Genomic DNA, 19,552 nt, shown 5'->3' with positions numbered 1-19,552 from the left:
CAGCTCACGCCACACTCCTAATGCAGCCTGTGAACGTTGTGGGACAGAGGCAATGGTGTGTGCATGTTAATGGCGTGGGGATGTATCTGTCTTTGTCTCCTCTCGTTCACCATGTGTTCTCTCCAGCATTTTAAGTGAACTGCTACCAGTAGTGCCCTGTTATTGCTCTGAGGCCCCAGCAATGGCATGGCAATGGAGCAGGAATCACACTTTCTTCAAACTCTGCCACCTTAGTGCTATAGGACACCAGAAGTGTGGCCTTCTCCAACAATGTATTGTTAGAAACCTCTGGGTATTAAGCGCATTATAAATAACCTACCAAATCAGTGATAAAGACTCCAAAGTTGCTTTTTTAGACAAACATAAGCTTGTTCCTACTACACCCAAAGTTACAGGAATCTATCTGTGCAGAAACATCGTAAATTTACGAATTTGCTGGGGTTGAATCTTTTGAAGGAATTAAATGCCTTAAAATTGAGCCTGTTAAAATTGTCTTGAAACATGGAGTGAAGCTGCCACATATTCCACAGTATAAGATCTCGATCAATGGTGAGCAAGCTTTGAAATGCATTGTCTCCGATTTTGTGCATCGAGGAGTGAATGAGGAAATTGCAGGTAGTTTGTGCAATAGTCCGATTTTGCCGTGTACAAAAAAGGCGATAATGCAATTCCTTTTTGTTTCATAATTGGTTTGCGTGCTATCAATAAGATTGTCGCTCAACAGTTTCCAATTGTGCCTTATTTGACGATGATATTGACTATGATTCCGGCTTCAGCTACTTACTTTAGTGTTGTGGATCTAAAGAATGCTTTCTTTAGAATTCCTATACACAAGTACAGTAGATATGTGTTTGCGTTCATCTTAGGGGGACGCTCCTTCTCATTTACCTGTGCACCACAAGGTTACACAGAAAGTCTTAGCATCTACAGTAGGGCTTTGAAAGAGCAGCTCGATACCCTTGATTTGCCCTCTACTTGTACTCTGCTTCAATATGTTGATGACTTGCTTTTAGCTGCCGACTCAGAAAGCGCTTGTAAGGAGGGCACTGTGTTGTTAGTTATTCACATGGCTAAACACGGACATAAACCTTCGGTAAAAAAAAATGCAATATTGTTGCCAGGAGGTCGCCTATCTAGGCTATCTCCTGTCAAAGGAGGGAAGAAGATTGATGCCTGAATGGATAAAACTAATTTCTAACTGTCCCAAATACACAGAAAGAAGTTAGAGCCTTGATAGGAATGGCTTCTTACTGTAGGCAGTGGATCCCCAACTTTTCGTTAATGATTAAGCCGATGTTGGCTCTGACGAAGAAGTGCATTTCTTCGTCATTGCCGTGGAACATGGATCACCAGCGTGCATTTGATTTTCTCAAGACTGCATAGTGCTCGGCACCGGTTTTGGGCACACCAAATTATGAAAGGGCCTTTGTGTTGTTTTTGCATGGATGTGATGGATGTGCTTTGCTGTATTAACACAGGAACATGGAGGGAGGAATAGGCCATGCGGTTACTTTTCCTCCGCCCTCGATCCTGTAGCATGTGCTTTGCCAAGATGTTTGCGAGCTGTCGCTGCTGCTGCTGCGTCTGTAAATCAGAGTGAGGGAATGGTCCTAGGCCATGCTTTAACCCTAATGGTACCTCACTCTGTAGATGTTCTACTGAACAGAACTCAGACACAACACCTCACTTCCGCACGGTTGACGAGATATGAATTGATCTTGTTTGCACCACACATACAAATTAAGAGGTGTTGTGCTCTTAATCCGGCTGAACTTTTACCTTTCCGGCAAGGTACTGCTTGCAGTGACAAAGAGTCATATGACTGCCTTTACACTACCAAACAAGAGACAAAGGGTAGAATTGATCTAAAAGATACTCCTCTGAACAGTCCACAAGGGGAGCTGTTTTGCAATGGCTCCTGCTTCAAACTTCTGTATGTTACATCCACAGCTGCTTATGCAATCACTACCATGAGCACGTTCGTGGAAACCAAGAGAATCACGCATAACTCTGCGCACGCTGCAGAGATTATAGCTTTGACCCGAGGTTGCAAACTTTCCGAAGGGCTTACTGTGAATATATACACTGATAGTCAGTATGCCTTTGGGGTGGTTCACAACTTTGGGAGACTTTGGTCAGAAAGAGGGTTCTTAACTTCACATGGTACAAAGATCCAGCATGGCTCCCTGATAGTACGGCTACTCTCAGCGCTTCCACTCCCTACTCAGCTGGCTATTGTAAAATGTGCAGCGCATCAAAAGATTGTAGATGATGTAGGAAAAGGGAACGCTTTTGCTGATCAGATAGCTAAACAGACTGCCACTGATCTCTCTTCAGACATGTATACTTTGAGGGAAGCCACAAATGCCTGTACTATGGATGAGGGTATTGATTCTGTAAGAGATATCCAAGCCGATGCTACATTAGAAGAGTCTTAGAAGTGGGCTGAGGGCTTGGGGAAACTTGATGATGATGGGTGTTGGGTGGACAGAGTTGAAGGGGAATGGCTGCTTCCCGACGCATACATTATGATGATGGTTGTTATGGCTAATGGTCCCACACATATATGTGCAAGCAAAATCACAAAAATGTTGACAAAGTATGGGCAAACGACAAAATCTCTAAGGTAGCTGAACACTTTGTTCAAGTCTGCATGATCTGTTTACAGCATAATGTGGGAAAGGGAACATCAACTCCGGGGGAAGTTTTGGTCAACCTTCTGTCCCTTTTGAGGTTATACACTTTGATTTTATTGAAATGGAACGATGTAACAACCGGAAGTACGTGCTAGTTGTCATCTGTGCTTTCAGCAAATGGGTCGACTCTTTTCCTGTTAAAGACGCTACAGCCATGACTACTGAAAAGACTATCTTAAAAGAATACTTCCCAAGGTTCGGGATACCAAGAGTCATCTGGTCGGACATTGGTCCACATTTTATCGCTGCTGTAATTCTGCAGATATGCACGGATATTACAGATCGATAAACGGTTCCATTTGGCCAGACACGCTCAGAGTGCCGGACTAGTGGAAAGACACAACAGCATCATCAAAAACAAGCTTGTTAAGACGTGTGCCGGCAACAAACTAAAATGGCCGGACGCCTTACCAATCGTGTTGTTAATGCGTACAACCCCTCAAACTAAGACTGGGCTCTCTCCCTTTGAGGTGGTAATGGGGAGGCCTGCTAATATCTGGAACCTTCCAAAATGTTGTTCCTTGAGAAATGTTAAAAATGTACTTCTTTCAGATTACTGTAGCCAGTTGACTAAAAACTTGTATTTGATTTATCACCAGGTGCGAGAGGCTTTACCAGTATGATACGTAGGCCCCGGTCACAGCATACGACCTGGGGAGTGGGTCCTCACAAAATCCTTTGAGCGATCATCTTGCCTTGCACCTCGGTGGCGGGGGCCCTTCCAGGTCCTACTGGTCACACAGATGGCGGTGCAAGTGTCAGGGCGGAAAAATTGGATCCACGCGACACACACCAAAAAAATTCCACACCCAGTGCCATACGATACAGAAGAAGCAGAACCCCCACCAGTACCGCAACCAACGATCCCAAAGCAGTAACTAGCATCGAAAGTGTGTCAGGGATTCTCCCTGATCCTGTGAGGTCTGGGGAAACAGCCATTCCACCCCCACACTCTCCAACCATTTTGTTTTCAGAGGCGATCCCCAATTGTGCCTCTAACCTTACTTCTGTTCACTCGCCGCTTCCAGTGGGAAGTGATGACACATTGTTCACGGATCAATCAGTACCAGGGATCAAAAGGTACGATCTGCGTCCAAGGAAATAGACTTACGGCACGGTTCGGCTGTGCGCTCGGAGAAAAAGAAAGTCATCAAGGGCTTGCTTTTGGCCCAATCAATTGTTTGAAAAAGAGGATTCTGTTGGCTAGGGTTTGTGGAAGGACTAAGAAGACGCTCGGCCTGGAGGTTGCCAGCTAAAAACATTGGTGTTTTTTGTTTGAAGACTACAATGCCTGCAACCGCTTCCGCTCGTATGGAAAAGAGAAAAGACTGTGTGACCAGTTATGGAAATGAACACTTAGCTATGTGGGCCCCAAAAACATACTGCTGTTTTGTGATAATGTTAATTGGTTTTATAATAGTCATTGTTTTAGGCTTCTGGTATCTGGAAGAGGTACATCCGCTTGAGAATTTGTTGCCGACTGAAAATGTACCTACTGTTTCTACTCCATTTGTGCATCTGCACACTCTATCTCCTAGGGACTCTCAGCACAGACAGAGATATCATTACACCACATTATAACTTATCATGAATGCTACACATGCCATATTTAATAAGTCCAACTGTTGGGTCTGTTCACATTTACCGCAACACAGGGATAAGGGGCTAGGTTGGTATATTCATCCTTTACCTTTGACAACTGCATGCTATGCTTCTCTTAGAGCACTATTCTTTGGTCGCTGAAACGATAGCATCTGAGGGAACTTTGATGGGACTAATTTGAATCAGTTTGAAAAACGTGTTCTGACTCCCCTGGGATGCTCACTCTTTGCAAAAAGGAATAAGGTTAATGCTATTAGGCCTTCTGATAGACTGTCTCGTCCTTTTCAATCCTTGATTTCTTTTAAAATGGCTCCTACAGGCAATATGGATGCCACGCCTCCTTCCTACACTGTTAACCATAGCCCCGAGTCAGTTTCTTTCTACATACAGAGGAATGGTACACAGTCAATGGGTGATTTTAAAGGTTGCGCCAATGTTGCGAATTTGACTGGGGAAGACAGACCTTTGTATGTAGGCAAACCTGTCTACTTTGTTTGCAGTAATGTAGCATTTCCATGGTTACCCAGGGATTGGCAGGGAACTTGTTATTTAGGGATCTTGTTACCTGGGGTATTCATAGACAGTACTGTAGAGGTTTCAAAGTCTCGTCCACGGCGGGACGAGAATGGTGACACTCCAGCACAAGTTCTGGTAGACGTAGCAAAATCCTTTGTGCCATTTTGGGGACAAATAATCAATTCTGAGGATATAAGGAGACTAGCGAGAGTACTGGAGAGAACCATCAACCGGACCACTGACATATTCTATGATATGACTTTAGAACAGAAAGCAATAAGGTTAGTAGCACTTCAGAACTGGATGGCATTAGATGTCATCCTGGCTGAACGAGGAGGGGTATGTAAATTTGTGGGGTCCGCTTGCTGTGTTTTCGAGCCAGATTCCTCCCCAACTATCTTCAAGGCAATACAGAATGGGATCTTAGCGCTTGGTTCTGGGACTTCTTGCTATCTTGGGGTTGGAAGGTACTTTTGGTCTTGCTGATCATTTTGGGAATTCTGTTGTTCCTTTGTTGTTGTATACAATGTCTTCCTGGTATATGTTTGATGCTACTGGGATGTTGCGCACAGGCGATGGGTACATTAGGATGTAAGGTATACGCCCCAGACAAGAACTCCAATGAATATGTGTTGAAAGAAATTCTAGTAACTGATCTAATGGCAATAGATATCTCCGATGGTGATTCCGAGTGTATGGACGTTGAGACGTGGAGTTATTTGTAAAGTGATTAGAAGTAGTTTAGCGCTTGGCTTAGGCCAAAAGGAGGGTTTTTCGAACGGAAAATCATATTATACCCTCTTGATCGTATGTATATATATTGGCCTAGGCCAAGTTGCTTTGCGAGGAAATCCGCGTTGCAAGGTCCTGACCTTAGATCTGTGTAAGCCGACATTTTAGGTGCATCCGCCATTTTAGATTCTTATTCTAAAGTCACCCTGTGTTCTAAGATGGTGGACAATATCGTTTTTGAATGTAACATGGCCGTCTTGACCTCTGTCTACAAGTTAATGTCTAACCTGCCCGCAGGCCAAATGTTAGGGTCATGTACTGAGACCTTGTCCTTCATTGGCCTTTGTATAGAGGATTATCTGTGCCATCAATACTAATCCATGAACATGTATCGTGTACAATACTGTTTGAGCATCTTATGTAAACACTTGTTTAACTATATTGTATACAGATATGTGCAAAGGCTCAACGTGAAATCCGAAGACACACTGTTGCTATTGTAACTTGTTGGCAAATGTATTAAGGATAACTCCTAAATGTATGGATGCATAAATTAGGCACGAACTCGGCACGAAACCTAGATCCGAGATTCATTAACCTGCAAGTGGGTTGGACATCATGTTTTGGAGTGTATAAAAGGTGCGACTATTTTGATGTACAGTCCCACTCACTGAGCACACCGAATAGGGCTGGTTTTCGCTGTGTTGTACTGAGGGCCTGATAGTTATCTGTTGCTTTGTCCTTTGAAACTGTTCAGTTGTAGAATAAAGATCTGTGTATTTTTTGGACCTGCGTTTGGTGTATTTCCTTTTGGGGTACTCAGCCTCGATATATTGCTCTTTGCTTTCACACAAGAAGGAGACATTAAAGCAGAGAGGGAATCTTCCTCACTATAGTGGGAAAGATAAATCCACTACAAGAAATGGATCTGGGATTATAATAACATTTGGGGCAGTGTTAGATGCAAGTTACCAAGGCAAAGCGAGTATCAATCTGAAAGCACTGAATATCAAGTATTACCAGGAGAAGGGAGTCATTCTCCTGGTAACAAAGTTGAAGTAAAGAGATGTCAGGGGAAGGGAGTTATTCCACCTGGCTTTGTGTGTGAAGAGCATTTTTCTGGTCCTGAAATCGAAGTCAAGTTGGTGATATCAGGGTAAGGGAGACATTCCCTGTGACCTTGTTGTCATTGTATAAAGACAAACCAGGGGAAGAGACATTCCCGCTGGTTCGATTGGAACTTGTACATAATCACATCAGGAGAAGGGAGCCATTCTCATCAAGAGAACATTGTGTACAGACTGTTTTGTAACCTGCAAATCAGGGGAAGGGATTCATTTGCCCTGGTGTTTTTAAGGAACATTTTGGTTAAGCAACAATCCAGAAGCAGGAGCAACTCTCCTTAAGGAAGAAACATGTGTGTAACTGTACTCAATAATTTTAGAGTGTGAAGGATAGAAGTAGGTTTTTGGCACATAACAGTGGTTTAAACTTTGGCTGACATTTTGACAGACCGTTTTAGTATACATTTCAAGGCAGGGAAACCTCTCTTAGAAGGTAGGTATAGTGAGGACCTCTTTTCCATTTTCCCAAACAAACGTCTATAACCAAATCATGCCATGTTTGTGTCAGTCTACTTCTTCGACAGCCTTACATTACACATGGCCTCAGCACTGTACTGAATGCAAACACACCACCCGTTCATTGCAATGTGCGCACACACACACATACACCCACATACCTACACACACACATACACATCGGTAGCCCTTACAGAGTATGTCATTGCAGTGCTAACTAGGCATACTGAAGTCTGGGTTTACTGTGCTGCTGGTTGTGACAGTGCCTTATTTTACAGTGATTACAACTAATTTAATGTGGATTTACTGCGCTAGCTTTACATATTTGAATCTGCCATATCATGTGATAATTTGGCATATTTGTAGAACCATTCTTTGCTAAGTGGGCATAAGTAAAGCTGTCATTGCTGTCCAAATTGGGTGCAATGGAACCACGAACTGCTATGCTAACCAGGCATAGTATATCCACAATCTTCTTTTCTAACCAGGCATAATGGAATCGAACACTGCCAGCTAATTGGGCATCCTGGAAACTGAAACTTCAATGCTAATTGTGCATAGTGTCATGGATGGGCCTGGGCATTGAATGATAATAGTTCAAGAACCTGGTGCAATGATGCCAAAACCTAGTAAAGGTATGAATACTCAGAATATTGATTAAAAAAAAAAACCTTGACATGGTGAGTGCCCAGTCTTTTGCCGGCATTTCCTGTTATTGGGTAACAATATATGGTACTTGGTGTGAGTACCAGAGAACATAATCCAAATAGCTGACAACTTGTTGTAATTTATGGGCTTATGATTAAAATTGCTTGTAATTAGCATGCATTGCTAGAGTTATGAAGTCAAAGCCCATAACATGCACATAGATCAGCAGAAACTATAGGCTTTGTCAGTGCATGTTGTAAGTGGAGTCTAACGGGTAATGGCAGACATGCTAATAGACAAATAAGAAATTGGATTTGGAGACTTGTTTGTGGTCATAATCTACATATATATGTCCCACTCCCTCTTTCAGAGGCTCCTCCACCATGATAATCTTCTTTTACCACCACTCTCACTCTAATCTGTTTTTATTTTTCAGGGGAAAGCGCGAACGCAGTCCCCCACTACCACAAATAATGCAGTCGAGTATCCCGCATTTAGGGACATCGCAGGGGTCAGCAAATCCGATGTGCAATGGATGAGCCTCACCCAGGGAGCTCTGCCTTACTGATCACAGATGCTCCCCTGCCAGGTAGTATATCTCACTCTAATCTGTGAACAACTCTCCTCCTGCCCCTTCTCTTCTTTCGCTCTCCCCCTACTCCTACCTTCCAATCACTTCCATTCCACTCTTCCACCAACCAGGGAAAAGCTTCAAAATGATGGTTAAATGTCCATGCACGTACATTGAATATGTCCTCCTCTCTGCCCAATAACCTTATCAAGCATCCACGCGTACTCTCTGATCTCAGAATTGGTAGATACCTATTGAAGGATGTTTCCCACAGAAAGAGCACACGTGGATAAGCTACTGCAGAGGATCTTAAGTGTTCCAGATTCTTCCTTTAAGGCGGAGAGAAGCTTTAATATCGATGACTGAACACCTAGCTAAGTTCAATATGTCTCAGAAAAGGCTGAATCCTGTTGTCGTGTGCAATATACCCTAACTATCATGGATCCGGGAGAAATACAAACAACAGCAAAATAATGTTTAATTTATTCTGGTCTACGCCATAAATCTTGACTTTCATAAACACATCTGCTTGATTATCAAAGAATTTGAAAAAAAAACTGGCCCTTTTTACTCTGTGTCAGTGGCTCTAAAGATAGATGGTGAAGGAGAGGAGACAGCAGTCAAGTAAGGGAGACGGGGCAAATCGGTCAAGATGGAATTACATTTTTATTCTATTTGTCATATTGTATGTGTTTTATATACTTGCATTGCCGACTTACATTTGTTCAGACCTTTGTAAATAAATCAGTTTGTGGTAAGTAGTATAGTGTATGAAAATAAAATACACAGCAGATTTTGTGGTTTAAGTTATTGCTTTTGGACAGGTGAGATGGTTCATCAATTACCCAACAGCTCACGCCACACTCCTAATGCAGCCTGTGAACGTTGTGGGACAGAGGCAATGGTGTGTGCATGTTAATGGTGTGGGGATGTATCTGTCTTTGTCTCCTCTCGTTCACCATGTGTTCTCTCCAGCATTTTAAGTGAACTGCTACCAGTAGTGCCCTGTTATTGCTCTGAGGCCCCAGCAATGGCATGGCAATGGAGCAGGAATCACACTTTCTTCAAACTCTGCCACCTTAGTGCTATAGGACACCAGAAGTGTGGCCTTCTCCAACAATGTATTGTTAGAAACCTCTGGGTATTAAGCGCATTATAAATAACCTACCAAATCAGTGATAAAGACTCCAAAGTTGCTTTTTTAAACAAACATAAGCTTCTTCCTACTACACCCAAAGTTACAGGAATCTATCTGTGCAGAAACATCGTAAATTTACGAATTTGCTGGGGTTGAATCTTTTGAAGGAATTAAATGCCTTAAAATTGAGCCTGTTAAAATTGTCTTGAAACATGGAGTGAAGCTGCCACATATTCCACAGTATAAGATCTCGATCAATGGTGAGCAAGCTTTGAAATGCATTGTCTCCGATTTTGTGCATCGAGGAGTGAATGAGGAAATTGCAGGTAGTTTGTGCAATAGTCCGATTTTGCCGTGTACAAAAAAGGCGATAATGCAATTCCTTTTTGTTTCATAATTGGTTTGCGTGCTATCAATAAGATTGTCACTCAACAGTTTCCAATTGTGCCTTATTTGACGATGATATTGACTATGATTCCGGCTTCAGCTACTTACTTTAGTGTTGTGGATCTAAAGAATGCTTTCTTTAGAATTCCTATACACAAGGACAGTAGATATGTGTTTGCGTTCATCTTAGGGGGACGCTCCTTCTCATTTACCTGTGCACCACAAGGTTACACAGAAAGTCTTAGCATCTACAGTAGGGCTTTGAAAGAGCAGCTCGATACCCTTGATTTGCCCTCTACTTGTACTCTGCTTCAATATGTTGATGACTTGCTTTTAGCTGCCGACTCAGAAAGCGCTTGTAAGGAGGGCACTGTGTTGTTAGTTATTCACATGGCTAAACACGGACATAAACCTTCGGTAAAAAAAAATGCAATATTGTTGCCAGGAGGACGTCTATCTAGGCTATCTCCTGTCAAAGGAGGGAAGAAGATTGATGCCTGAATGGATAAAACTAATTTCTAACTGTCCCAAATACACAGAAAGAAGTTAGAGCCTTAATAGGAATGGCTTCTTACTGTAGGCAGTGGATCCCCAACTTTTCGTTAATGATTAAGCCGATGTTGGCTCTGACGAAGAAGTGCATTTCTTCGTCATTGCCGTGGAACATGGATCACCAGCGTGCATTTGATTTTCTCAAGACTGCATAGTGCTCGGCACCGGTTTTGGGCACACCAAATTATGAAAGGGCCTTTGTGTTGTTTTTGCATGGATGTGATGGATGTGCTTTGCTGTATTAACACAGGAACATGGAGGGAGGAATAGGCCATGCGGTTACTTTTCCTCCGCCCTCGATCCTGTAGCATGTGCTTTGCCAAGATGTTTGCGAGCTGTCGCTGCTGCTGCTGCGTCTGTAAATCAGAGTGAGGGAATGGTCCTAGGCCATGCTTTAACCCTAATGGTACCTCACTCTGTAGATGTTCTACTGAACAGAACTCAGACACAACACCTCACTTCCGCACGGTTGACGAGATATGAATTGATCTTGTTTGCACCACACATACAAATTAAGAGGTGTTGTGTTCTTAATCCGGCTGAACTTTTACCTTTCCGGCAAGGTACTGCTTGCAGTGACAAAGAGTCATATGACTGCCTTTACACTACCAAACAAGAGACAAAGGGTAGAATTGATCTAAAAGATACTCCTCTGAACAGTCCACAAGGGGAGCTGTTTTGCAATGGCTCCTGCTTCAAACTTCTGTATGTTACATCCACAGCTGCTTATGCAATCACTACCATGAGCACGTTCGTGGAAACCAAGAGAATCACGCATAACTCTGCGCACGCTGCAGAGATTATAGCTTTGACCCGAGGTTGCAAACTTTCCGAAGGGCTTACTGTGAATATATACACTGATAGTCAGTATGCCTTTGGGGTGGTTCACAACTTTGGGAGACTTTGGTCAGAAAGAGGGTTCTTAACTTCACATGGTACAAAGATCCAGCATGGCTCCCTGATAGTACGGCTACTCTCAGCGCTTCCACTCCCTACTCAGCTGGCTATTGTAAAATGTGCAGCGCATCAAAAGATTGTAGATGATGTAGGAAAAGGGAACGCTTTTGCTGATCAGATAGCTAAACAGACTGCCACTGATCTCTCTTCAGACATGTATACTTTGAGGGAAGCCACAAATGCCTGTACTATGGATGAGGGTATTGATTCTGTAAGAGATATCCAAGCCGATGCTACATTAGAAGAGTCTTAGAAGTGGGCTGAGGGCTTGGGGAAACTTGATGATGATGGGTGTTGGGTGGACAGAGTTGAAGGGGAATGGCTGCTTCCCGACGCATACATTATGATGATGGTTGTTATGGCTCATGGTCCCACACATATATGTGCAAGCAAAATCACAAAAATGTTGACAAAGTATGGGCAAACGACAAAATCTCTAAGGTAGCTGAACACTTTGTTCAAGTCTGCATGATCTGTTTACAGCATAATGTGGGAAAGGGAACATCAACTCCGGGGGAAGTTTTGGTCAACCTTCTGTCCCTTTTGAGGTTATACACTTTGATTTTATTGAAATGGAACGATGTAACAACCGGAAGTACGTGCTAGTTGTCATCTGTGCTTTCAGCAAATGGGTCGACTCTTTTCCTGTTAAAGACGCTACAGCCATGACTACTGAAAAGACTATCTTAAAAGAATACTTCCCAAGGTTCGGGATACCAAGAGTCATCTGGTCGGACATTGGTCCACATTTTATCGCTGCTGTAATTCTGCAGATATGCACGGATATTACAGATCGATAAACGGTTCCATTTGGCCAGACACGCTCAGAGTGCCGGACTAGTGGAAAGACACAACAGCATCATCAAAAACAAGCTTGTTAAGACGTGTGCCGGCAACAAACTAAAATGGCCGGACGCCTTACCAATCGTGTTGTTAATGCGTACAACCCCTCAAACTAAGACTGGGCTCTCTCCCTTTGAGGTGGTAATGGGGAGGCCTGGTAATATCTGGAACCTTCCAAAATGTTGTTCCTTGAGAAATGTTAAAAATGTACTTCTTTCAGATTACTGCAGCCAGTTGACTAAAAACTTGTATTTGATTTATCACCAGGTGCGAGAGGCTTTACCAGTATGATACGTAGGCCCCGGTCACAGCATACGACCTGGGGAGTGGGTCCTCACAAAATCCTTTGAGCGATCATCTTGCCTTGCACCTCGGTGGCGGGGGCCCTTCCAGGTCCTACTGGTCACACAGATGGCGGTGCAAGTGTCAGGGCGGAAAAATTGGATCCACGCGACACACACCAAAAAAATTCCACACCCAGTGCCATACGATACAGAAGAAGCAGAACCCCCACCAGTACCGCAACCAACGATCCCAAAGCAGTAACTAGCATCGAAAGTGTGTCAGGGATTCTCCCTGATCCTGTGAGGTCTGGGGAAACAGCCATTCCACCCCCACACTCTCCAACCATTTTGTTTTCAGAGGCGATCCCCAATTGTGCCTCTAACCTTACTTCTGTTCACTCGCCGCTTCCAGTGGGAAGTGATGACACATTGTTCACGGATCAATCAGTACCAGGGATCAAAAGGTACGATCTGCGTCCAAGGAAATAGACTTACGGCACGGTTCGGCTGTGCGCTCGGAGAAAAAGAAAGTCATCAAGGGCTTGCTTTTGGCCCAATCAATTGTTTGAAAAAGAGGATTCTGTTGGCTAGGGTTTGTGGAAGGACTAAGAAGACGCTCGGCCTGGAGGTTGCCAGCTAAAAACATTGGTGTTTTTTGTTTGAAGACTACAATGCCTGCAACCGCTTCCGCTCGTATGGAAAAGAGAAAAGACTGTGTGACCAGTTATGGAAATGAACACTTAGCTATGTGGGCCCCAAAAACATACTGCTGTTTTGTGATAATGTTAATTGGTTTTATAATAGTCATTGTTTTAGGCTTCTGGTATCTGGAAGAGGTACATCCGCTTGAGAATTTGTTGCCGACTGAAAATGTACCTACTGTTTCTACTCCATTTGTGCATCTGCACACTCTATCTCCTAGGGACTCTCAGCACAGACAGAGATATCATTACAACACATTATAACTTATCATGAATGCTACACATGCCATATTTAATAAGTCCAACTGTTGGGTCTGTTCACATTTACCGCAACACAGGGATAAGGGGCTAGGTTGGTATATTCATCCTTTACCTTTGACAACTGCATGCTATGCTTCTCTTAGAGCACTATTCTTTGGTCGCTGAAACGATAGCATCTGAGGGAACTTTGATGGGACTAATTTGAATCAGTTTGAAAAACGTGTTCTGACTCCCCTGGGATGCTCACTCTTTGCAAAAAGGAATAAGGTTAATGCTATTAGGCCTTCTGATAGACTGTCTCGTCCTTTTCAATCCTTGATTTCTTTTAAAATGGCTCCTACAGGCAATATGGATGCCACGCCTCCTTCCTACACTGTTAACCATAGCCCCGAGTCAGTTTCTTTCTACATACAGAGGAATGGTACACAGTCAATGGGTGATTTTAAAGGTTGCGCCAACGTTGCGAATTTGACTGGGGAAGACAGACCTTTGTATGTAGGCAAACCTGTCTACTTTGTTTGCAGTAATGTAGCATTTCCATGGTTACCCAGGGATTGGCAGGGAACTTGTTATTTAGGGATCTTGTTACCTGGGGTATTCATAGACAGTACTGTAGAGGTTTCAAAGTCTCGTCCACGGCGGGACGAGAATGGTGACACTCCAGCACAAGTTCTGGTAGACGTAGCAAAATACTTTGTGCCATTTTGGGGACAAATAATCAATTCTGAGGATATAAGGAGACTAGCGAGAGTACTGGAGAGAACCATCAACCGGACCACTGACATATTCTATGATATGACTTTAGAACAGAAAGCAATAAGGTTAGTAGCACTTCAGAACTGGATGGCATTAGATGTCATCCTGGCTGAACGAGGAGGGGTATGTAAATTTGTGGGGTCCGCTTGCTGTGTTTTCGAGCCAGATTCCTCCCCAACTATCTTCAAGGCAATACAGAATGGGATCTTAGCGCTTGGTTCTGGGACTTCTTGCTATCTTGGGGTTGGAAGGTACTTTTGGTCTTGCTGATCATTTTGGGAATTCTGTTGTTCCTTTGTTGTTGTATACAATGTCTTCCTGGTATATGTTTGATGCTACTGGGATGTTGCGCACAGGCGATGGGTACATTAGGATGTAAGGTATACGCCCCAGACAAGAACTCCAATGAATATGTGTTGAAAGAAATTCTAGTAACTGATCTAATGGCAATAGATATCTCCGATGGTGATTCCGAGTGTATGGACGTTGAGACGTGGAGTTATTTGTAAAGTGATTAGAAGTAGTTTAGCGCTTGGCTTAGGCCAAAAGGAGGGTTTGTCGAACGGAAAATCATATTATACCCTCTTGATCGTATGTATATATATTGGCCTAGGCCAAGTTGCTTTGCGAGGAAATCCGCGTTGCAAGGTCCTGACCTTAGATCTGTGTAAGCCGACATTTTAGGTGCATCCGCCATTTTAGATTCTTATTCTAAAGTCACCCTGTGTTCTAAGATGGTGGACAATATCGTTTTTGAATGTAACATGGCCGTCTTGACCTCTGTCTACAAGTTAATGTCTAACCTGCCCGCAGGCCAAATGTTAGGGTCATGTACTGAGACCTTGTCCTTCATTGGCCTTTGTATAGAGGATTATCTGTGCCATCAATACTAATCCATGAACATGTATCGTGTACAATACTGTTTGAGCATCTTATGTAAACACTTGTTTAACTATATTGTATACAGATATGTGCAAAGGCTCAACGTGAAATCCGAAGACACACTGTTGCTATTGTAACTTGTTGGCAAATGTATTAAGGATAACTCCTAAATGTATGGATGCATAAATTAGGCACGAACTCGGCACGAAACCTAGATCCGAGATTCATTAACCTGCAAGTGGGTTGGACATCATGTTTTGGAGTGTATAAAAGGTGCGACTATTTTGATGTACAGTCCCACTCACTGAGCACACCGAATAGGGCTGGTTTTCGCTGTGTTGTACTGAGGGCCTGATAGTTATCTGTTGCTTTGTCCTTTGAAACTGTTCAGTTGTAGAATAAAGATCTGTGTATTTTTTGGACCTGCGTTTGGTGTATTTCCTTTTGGGGTACTCAGCCTCGATATATTGCTCTTTGCTTTCACACAAGAAGGAGACATTAAAGCAGAGAGGGAATCTTCCTCACTATAGTGGGAAAGATAAATCCACTAAAAGAAATGGATCTGGGATTATAATAACATTTGGGGCAGTGTTAGATGCAAGTTACCAAGGCAAAGCGAGTATCAATCTGAAAGCACTGAATATCAAGTATTACCAGGAGAAGGGAGTCATTCTCCTGGTAACAAAGTTGAAGTAAAGAGATGTCAGGGGAAGGGAGTTATTCCACCTGGCTTTGTGTGTGAAGAGCTTTTTTCTGGTCCTGAAATCGAAGTCAAGTTGGTGATATCAGGGTAAGGGAGACATTCCCTGTGACCTTGTTGTCATTGTATAAAGACAAACCAGGGGAAGAGACATTCCCGCTGGTTCGATTGGAACTTGTACATAATCACATCAGGAGAAGGGAGCCATTCTCATCAAGAGAACATTGTGTACAGACTGTTTTGTAACCTGCAAATCAGGGGAAGGGATTAATTTGCCCTGGTGTTTTTAAGGAACATTTTGGTTAAGCAACAATCCAGAAGCAGGAGCAACTCTCCTTAAGGAAGAAACATGTGTGTAACTGTACTCAATAATTTTAGAGTGTGAAGGATAGAAGTAGGTTTTTGGCACATAACAGTGGTTTAAACTTTGGCTGACATTTTGACAGACCGTTTTAGTATACATTTCAAGGCAGGGAAACCTCTCTTAGAAGGTAGGTATAGTGAGGACCTCTTTTCCATTTTCCCAAACAAACGTCTATAACCAAATCATGCCATGTTTGTGTCAGTCTACTTCTTCGACAGCCTTACATTACACATGGCCTCAGCACTGTACTGAATGCAAACACACCACCCGTTCATTGCAATGTGCGCACACACACACATACACCCACATACCTACACACACACATACACATCGGTAGCCCTTACAGAGTATGTCATTGCAGTGCTAACTAGGCATACTGAAGTCTGGGTTTACTGTGCTGCTGGTTGTGACAGTGCCTTATTTTACAGTGATTACAACTAATTTAATGTGGATTTACTGCGCTAGCTTTACATATTTGAATCTGCCATATCATGTGATAATTTGGCATATTTGTAGAACCATTCTTTGCTAAGTGGGCATAAGTAAAGCTGTCATTGCTGTCCAAATTGGGTGCAATGGAACCACGAACTGCTATGCTAACCAGGCATAGTATATCCACAATCTTCTTTTCTAACCAGGCATAATGGAATCGAACACTGCCAGCTAATTGGGCATCCTGGAAACTGAAACTTCAATGCTAATTGTGCATAGTGTCATGGATGGGCCTGGGCATTGAATGATAATAGTTCAAGAACCTGGTGCAATGATGCCAAAACCTAGTAAAGGTATGAATACTCAGAATATTGATTAAAAAAAAAACCTTGACATGGTGAGTGCCCAGTCTTTTGCCGGCATTTCCTGTTATTGGGTAACAATATATGGTACTTGGTGTGAGTACCAGAGAACATAATCCAAATAGCTGACAACTTGTTGTAATTTATGGGCTTATGATTAAAATTGCTTGTAATTAGCATGCATTGCTAGAGTTATGAAGTCAAAGCCCATAACATGCACATAGATCAGCAGAAACTATAGGCTTTGTCAGTGCATGTTGTAAGTGGAGTCTAACGGGTAATGGCAGACATGCTAATAGACAAATAAGAAATTGGATTTGGAGACTTGTTTGTGGTCATAATCTACATATATATGTCCCACTCCCTCTTTCAGAGGCTCCTCCACCATGATAATCTTCTTTTACCACCACTCTCACTCTAATCTGTTTTTATTTTTCAGGGGAAAGCGCGAACACAGTCCCCCACTACCACAAATAATGCAGTCGAGTATCCCGCATTTAGGGACATCGCAGGGGTCAGCAAATCCGATGTGCAATGGATGAGCCTCACCCAGGGAGCTCTGCCTTACTGATCACAGATGCTCCCCTGCCAGGTAGTATATCTCACTCTAATCTGTGAACAACTCTCCTCCTGCCCCTTCTCTTCTTTCGCTCTCCCCCTACTCCTACCTTCCAATCACTTCCATTCCACTCTTCCACCAACCAGGGAAAAGCTTCAAAATGATGGTTAAATGTCCATGCACGTACATTGAATATGTCCTCCTCTCTGCCCAATAACCTTATCAAGCGTCCACGCGTACTCTCTGATCTCAGAATTGGTAGATACCTATTGAAGGATGTTTCCCACAGAAAGAGCACACGTGGATAAGCTACTGCAGAGGATCTTAAGTGTTCCAGATTCTTCCTTTAAGGCGGAGAGAAGCTTTAATATCGATGACTGAACACCTAGCTAAGTTCAATATGTCTCAGAAAAGGCTGAATCCTGTTGTCGTGTGCAATATACCCTAACTATCATGGATCCGGGAGAAATACAAACAACAGCAAAATAATGTTTAATTTATTCTGGTCTACGCCATAAATCTTGACTTTCATAAACACATCTGCTTGATTATCAAAGAATTTGAAAAAAAAACTGGCCCTTTTTACTCTGTGTCAGTGGCTCTAAAGATAGATGGTGAAGGAGAGGAGACAGCAGTCAAGTAAGGGAGACGGGGCAAATCGGTCAAGATGGAATTACATTTTTATTCTATTTGTCATATTGTATGTGTTTTATATACTTGCATTGCAGACTTACATTTGTTCAGACCTTTGTAAATAAATCAGTTTGTGGTAAGTAGTATAGTGTATGAAAATAAAATACACAGCAGATTTTGTGGTTTAAGTTATTGCTTTTGGACAGGTGAGATGGTTCATCAATTACCCAACAGCTCACGCCACACTCCTAATGCAGCCTGTGAACGTTGTGGGACAGAGGCAATAGTGTGTGCATGTTAATGGCGTGGGGATGTATCTGTCTTTGTCTCCTCTCGTTCACCATGTGTTCTCTCCAGCATTTTAAGTGAACTGCTACCAGTAGTGCCCTGTTATTGCTCTGAGGCCCCAGCAATGGCATGGCAATGGAGCAGGAATCACACTTTCTTCAAACTCTGCCACCTTAGTGCTATAGGACACCAGAAGTGTGGCCTTCTCCAACAATGTATTGTTAGAAACCTCTGGGTATTAAGCGCATTATAAATAACCTACCAAATCAGTGATAAAGACTCCAAAGTTGCTTTTTTAGACAAACATAAGCTTCTTCCTACTACACCCAAAGTTACAGGAATCTATCTGTGCAGAAACATATCTCTCAACTGTATTTCCTCATTTGCAGGAATCTCACTCCAATATTGATTAATTGTATATATAAAACAAACAATTGTTGTTGTGACCCTCAAAACATTCTTCAAGTTCAACAATTGTCCATTGAACAATATCCAAACCCCCTCGCTTACATCTACATTGTGATTTTCAAAGAGATTAAGATTTTTTTTCCTTAAAATATCCCTGCTCTAAGATATCAAAAGTTTGAAAGTTTGTTCTAGTAGTTCACACATACTTATTTCCTAGCACTGCTTTTATGAACATGTGTTTACAATCATCTTTATATATTTTGCAATAGATGATATACCTGCACCTTATTGGAATTATGACTGTGTAGCTAAAACTTTCAACGTTATTTCAGTTTTTTAAATAATTCTAACAACGCATCTCTATAAGGGCTTTAAGGATTGCCACTTTGACCTGTGGCAGTTTGGAGCGGGTTGGGGTGTGCAGAAATGTGGCCATGCTGTCCCTTGTCACTCCCCCCATATTTTATTTTGTGTGTCTCCTACTCCCCTGTGCACACCATCCCCTATATTGGTGATTAAAAAGTCCACCTGCGATGGTCATTTGGATAAGACCTGCTGCGAGGATGGCAGGCCCAGTTCGAATCAGGTCCATGCAATCGCCCAGAAGAACCCGGGTGTATGATGTCCCTATGGTGCACTCATGACCTCTGAACCCTGATCCCCTGATTAAAACTGTTAATCTGTTGAATTGGAGAGATGA

General features: G+C 42.7%; 2 non-coding genes across 2 annotated transcripts; both read right to left on the bottom strand.

Moving 5' to 3' along the window:
* Nucleotides 1–8,207: 8,207 nt before the first annotated feature.
* Nucleotides 8,208–8,370, bottom strand: LOC138496208 (U1 spliceosomal RNA). Its single transcript, XR_011277747.1, has one exon. It is a non-coding gene; the product is annotated as a U1 spliceosomal RNA (small nuclear RNA).
* A 9,030-nt stretch (nt 8,371–17,400) lies between these two features.
* On the bottom strand, nt 17,401–17,563 carry LOC138496211 (U1 spliceosomal RNA). Its single transcript, XR_011277750.1, has one exon. It is a non-coding gene; the product is annotated as a U1 spliceosomal RNA (small nuclear RNA).
* Nucleotides 17,564–19,552: the final 1,989 nt, after the last annotated feature.

Source organism: Ambystoma mexicanum, chromosome 10, assembly GCF_040938575.1.
Source record: "Ambystoma mexicanum isolate Mex_15411 chromosome 10, UKY_AmexF1_1, whole genome shotgun sequence".
Taxonomy (NCBI): domain Eukaryota; kingdom Metazoa; phylum Chordata; class Amphibia; order Caudata; family Ambystomatidae; genus Ambystoma; species Ambystoma mexicanum.
Note: the sequence above shows the minus strand (reverse complement) of the source record. Positions and strands in the feature narration are given on the sequence as shown.